The sequence below is a fragment of the Mchenga conophoros genome, linkage group LG9, assembly GCF_057382185.1.
Source record: "Mchenga conophoros isolate Kocher_MC1m ecotype Shallow Benthic linkage group LG9, M_conophoros_male_GT1.1, whole genome shotgun sequence".
Taxonomy (NCBI): domain Eukaryota; kingdom Metazoa; phylum Chordata; class Actinopteri; order Cichliformes; family Cichlidae; genus Mchenga; species Mchenga conophoros.
The window spans coordinates 17,864,860-17,870,859 of record NC_140534.1 but is presented as its reverse complement, the minus strand read 5'-3'; positions in this window follow the sequence as shown (position 1 = coordinate 17,870,859).

Genomic DNA, 6,000 nt, shown 5'->3' with positions numbered 1-6,000 from the left:
GTGTGAATGGGTGGATGACTGGATATGTAAAGCGCTTTGGGGTCCTTAGGGACTAGTAAAGCGCTATATAAACACAGGCCATTTACCATATAATGTATAATATACTTCTGTAGTACCCACTACATTTGATCGGATTTAAAAACCAATCCTAACATAGTGGATTTTCTACAAGGAGAGCACAACTGAGGGAGACGGAGACAAAGCTGTCTTGGTCAGTGACCTATTTGGAAAAGAGGACTTTCAGGCTTTAAGACTTTTGGTGGTCTTTGTGAGACACAGAAAAGGTGAACATATGGTAGTTGTGATACATGAAACAAGAGCTGTGATGGTGTGGAGAGGCTTTACTGGGGACAATGTTAGAATTTTTTCAGAAACCAAGACAATGGGCGTGGGCTGTGAAAGCTTATTGATACCTGTGGGGACTGAAAGCTGATCCATGTGGTCTGAACATGTTTTCTCTCACATATCATGTACCTGGGTCACACCTGGCACCAAGATGCATTATGGGAAGAAGGCAAACCAGCAGAGTCAGTGTGATGCTTTTGGGCAATGTTCTGCTGGTCCTGCCATCCATGTGGATGTTATTTCAACATCCAACATCCTAAACATTGTTGCTGACCATGTACACCCTTTCATGGAAACTGTATTCCCTGATTTATATGGTCTGTTTCAGCAGGCTGTGCCACAAAGCCAGTCCAACTGAGCATCCATGGGATGAGCTGGACAAACAAGTCCAATCCACCTGGCAATTTACAGGACTTAAAGAAAGCTGTTGCTAACATCTTGGTGCGAGATACTGCGCCACACCATCAGAGCTCTAGTGGCCTTGATGTGTAAGGGCTGTTTTGGCCAACACGACATTAGGCAGGTGGACATAATGTTATTCCTGACCGGTTGAGTTTGTTCAAGACTGCTGGAAAGTTTCCAGATTAAGACCTTTGAGAGTGGCTTGAAGACAGACTTCAAAAAAGTTGTAAACCTGTTCTGCAAAATGCAACTTTTTGTGTGACAGCTCAGACTGAAATTATGCAGCAGAAAAGATGCCCTCTTCTTTTTCTTTCTTATTTTCTGTGCTACTTGCACTTTCATGACGCAGTCCTACAATTTTGATAGAATTGAGATTTCTGTTCCCCACGTTTAAACATCAACAGTCTGCCCCAAACTGGTTATTAAATTCAACCCCTAGACCAGCTTGTGAATGTTTTTTATTCTTTGCATTGTTCCTGAGTGCCTGAAGATTGAATATTTTAAGTCCTCATTTCGTTGCAAGCACTACTATTATTCATGATTATGACTAACCTTTTGAATATAGAACATTTTTTGACTGTCTAGATTCACTGGCCTTTCTTACATACATCAAGTCATGCACAATCAGTCTCTTTAATGAGTCCATTTGATTCCAAAGTGTCTTCAAAGCGTCTGTGATAGAACTACACTGCAAGGTAGGGAAGTGTCCGTGAACAGACTGGCCTTTAATTAAATGCACTGACTTCAAGCAGCAACTGCTAATTTTGCTCTTAAATCCACATATAGGAAAATATCATGAGCTCTCCAATCAATAAACATCCCACTCACTGCAGCGAACGGGAATACCAGGCAGGCAAACTATTCTAAGTCAGCACTTGTGCCAAATGGAGCACAAGCACACAGTTAAACACAAAAAAAGTGCAGCTTGAAGTTGAGCCACGACAAAACTCTATTAATTCACACTCCATTTAGTAAATGTTATAGTTTGCATCTCTCAGTCTGAGCCCCTGTAGGAGAGGTTGGAGCTGAAACAAAGGGCTGTAAAGTTGAGGTCTCCCTCAAAGATGAGCTAAAGGTCAGAGATTACCTTGGAAATGAAAGCACAGCTCAAGCACGGAGTTAACCTAAGTGTGTTCTTACTTGTTAGAGTGCGCTAGCAGTGTCGACATACCGACAGCCAGACTTCAGTACTGACTGATGGTCTGCTGATAGATTCTGTCAACAGGGTGATTTAAACAAGGGAGAGAAGTGTGCTGTAATCAGAAGAATATAAGTCTGAGAAGCTTGCAGTCACCTATTAAAAGGTGACTGAAGTGTACTTGAAACCCATCCAATAACCTGGTGTCATATTATTTCAGCTCAGCTATAATCTTAGACAGCATGTGGGATAATCAAAATAAAACCACATGCATGCATGAAAGACTCAGCTCACCAGTGTTATGTGGCATATAAATAAATCAACTGCATGTAGCCTTGATTTTATTCTAAAGTACAAAAAGCTTGGCCCAGTATATGGTTAACAGCTATTTTCTTTTAACACCCTGTGGTCCCTTATAGAAACCTTACACCTTACTTCCATATTTTTCAAAGGTTTTAGACCAATTTCTAAACTTTTTATCTAAAGTTGTAGATTTTTTCCCCCAACCTTTAGCCTTTCATGAGGACATCTTTGATAAATGCCAGTCAAATTTCAGTTTTAGAGCTTCGCACAACACAGAAAGTGTCATGGTCCTGCGGCCATGACTCAGTGACTTTGTGTTTATGTTCTTTATTGTTATTACTTTCATTATTATTCTTGGGCTGTTTTGGGATGGTTTGTGTTTGGGATTTTAGACACTGGGTTCTGGGTTTGTGCTCCCTCTATTGGTCCCTGGTGTTAGTGTTCCCCTGTCTCGTCAGGTTAATCAGGTCCAGCTGTTTCCCCCACCTGTGTGTGATTTCCCAGTGTCTCTTTGTGTACTTATAGTGTGTGTTTTCCTCTGCTCCTCGTTGCGTCGTCTGTGTTCATACCTGGTGTAATCCCCTGCGTGCTCTCCCTGTTGTTCTCCCTTCATGCTCAGGTTTGCTATTTCTTTGTGTAGTTTCTCCCAGTTAGTTCATCCTTAGTTCTGTTTTACCATCCCCACTTTATATTGGATATTATCAATAAATCACCCTCACACCTGAATAAGTGCTGCGTTTTGAGTCCTCCTTCCGCTCTCCACACGGCCGCTGCCCCGGACCGTGACAGAAAGTGCCCTCCTTGAGGTAACTGGTGACCTCCTTTTAGCAGTTGACAGGGTTGCAAGAGCAGTTTCACCTCTTTTGGACATTGCATCAATGATGCTCACTTGAATGATTTATTCTTAGCTTTCAGAAAATTGTCTGGATCTCACTTTAGCTCTGGTAAACCACAAGGTTCGAATTAATGTATTCTCTATTTATATGGTAAATGGACAGTCCATTACAAAGTGCTTTTAATTGAGGGCATTCGATGACAAGTGAGGATCAGTATTGTTCCCAAGGATATCAAACCATCAACCTTCCAAGCCATAGCTGCTCCTCACATGCTTCTACCTAACCAAATTATCCATCATGTTTTTCATTGCTTGACAGATGATACACATGCGACTTTCCAATAATGGCAAAATCTAAAAAACAAACAAATAAACATTAACATTTCTCAAAGCTTGACTACTTCAACTCCTTCCTATCTGGTATAAACTAAAAGTGACTCTCGCCTCCAGCTGCTTCAGAACCTGAGCTTCTGCCTGGTTTTAGTAAACAGCACCATATCACACCAGTACTGGCTTTCTTAGGTTTAAGATTTTACTTGTAACTTTTAAAATATGTCTGGCCCCAAGCTACATAGCCGATATGATGACCCGATAAAAGCTAGTTTACAAACTTATATCCTGTGGTGCAGAGGCGGAGCCAGACATTTGAAACACCCGGGGCTTAGCCCTAAAGGGTAGTATGCATGTGGGATTTTTTTTTTTTGGGGGGGGTGGGGTTAGAAATGACTGAAAGATTAATTGGCTCTGTTTTGAGTTTTGTTCAAAAAAGAATGACTTCATATAGGGAAATATATATATCACACATGCAGGACACCTTAAACTAGTTTTTTAATTAAGCAGCAAGACAGAACAAAATCAGGGCTGTATCAAGACACAGGGACTAAACCCCAATTCAACCAGACGCAGAACTGATCCAGAATTAAAACAGGACTACAACAGTTCAAAATCAGGACTACTGAGGACTTAACCAAGACAGAACCAGAATCAGAACTAGATGATAGTAGCACTAAAAATCATCATAGACCTGCACTACACTTATTTTTTTAAATCTACCAAAGTACAATATTTAGATTGAGAAAAGTTTATATAATTATTTTGGCCTTGTTGTGCAAACAAGCCTGCATAACTTAATAAATATAGAATTTGAAAAATAGCAAACCTAAAAAGAAACACTAGGTACGAGATACATGAGTACCTATGATACGGTGATACTTTTGGCAAACGACCATTTGACTAACATGTGTGTCTCACCTGCTCTTGTTCATCTGTTCTGTCCTCATTCTGCTCTCCCTCTCTGTTCCTCTCTCTCTCTCTTTGTGCTGACAATCATAAAATATACAGTTGAAACCAGATATTTACAAACTCTTCAGATCAAAACAAACACTTTTTTAATTGTAACATCAAATCAGACTAAATGTTTATTTTTTTAGATTGATAAATATAAAAAACATATTTGTTAACTTTAAGAGTAAAGAGAGAAACTATCTGTATTTCTTAATTGCAAATGGCACCAAATTGTATTCAAACTGAGCCACACTTATGGAGCTCCACAGTTCTTTTCCTGGTGTTTTGGTTGACATCTCTTGATTTTCCCATTTCAAAGAAGAAGGCTCTGTGTTTTGCCTTATATGCATCCACAGCTGTGCCACCAGTTTACTCACATGGACTCTACTAACCTATCAGAAGCTTCTTCAGCTCAGAATGGAATCGTCTGGAGTTTTCTTATTAATTAACAAACTTAGTGTATATGTACTCCTAAATTTGATGAAAGTGATAATAAATAGACAGATCTCTCTCTCTTTATTCTGACATTTAACTAATTCAAAAGATATTTCAATATTTATCTAAAACAAAAGTTTACTCTAAATTGATGTTGTACAGTAAAAATGTTTTATGTTTTCTCCATAAAGTGTATGTAAATATCTGGTTACAAATGTAAATATCCTGCTGTGTACTGAAATCCCTCTTGTTTTGCATAGAAATATACTGAACAACATACAAAGCACAATATATAAAATAACATTTACCTGAGTTTTTTCTTTGAAAGAGCCCTCTAATGTCCATTCTTATATTTCAGTACATAACTGAAACCGATTTAGTCGGGGAGGGTAAGAACTGAAAATATGAAATAAACACACGTAAGCTAAGACTCTAAAAAATAGCATTTGTTCGGCTTTTCATTTCGCCATTTGTTGATTCACTTGAAGAGCAAGTAACGTAATATTGGTCAAGTGATCAGTTTCATATCAATCTTTCGTGATTCACCGTCATATTTACATTATTTGTACGGTACGAATGATTTGCTTTGGTACCTGCTCAAACTTAAGCTCTCCTTAGTATGGCTGGCTCTGTTTCTCCAACAGCGCACTAACAGGTAGCAGCTGCCCCGCCCCCTCGCTCAGTCGCTTAGTGCCTGAGCTCGGATCATACCAATATCAGGGGGGGATTCACGCACAGTCGTAAATTCCCACAGTGTGCACTATGTGCTTCGAATATTGTGTGTACTTTTTGTTTTATACAGTTGTCAGCCAGGCATCTAACTATGAAAAAATTACACTCCAAAAGACCCCGGGCTTCTGACAAAACAACCCGGGCTTAAGCCCAGTAAGCCACCCCCACGCTCCGCCCCTGCTGTGGTGTAGCACTGCTGGTTTTCCAAAGTCAAGACTTAAGGTGACTGGACTTTACCTGGACTGTTTCCATAATATAGAAAATGTTTGCTAATAAGTCACCATGTTGGTTTTAGTTTGAAATCTGGGAACAGACACACTTAGCAGGAAGTTAGAGAAAGGGGAAATCGTGCCAATCAGTCTAGTTGATTGACTGTTACTGTAAGGGTCCAATGCTGGGGGAAAAAAGGCACCTTGTGCACAATAATCATCATAACAGTAGTATGCCCAAGGTGTTCTTTTGTGTCACAGCCACAAGCTGTGTGCATATAAGTTAGCTTGCTGCTTGTGTTTTTGGTGTGTGGTAA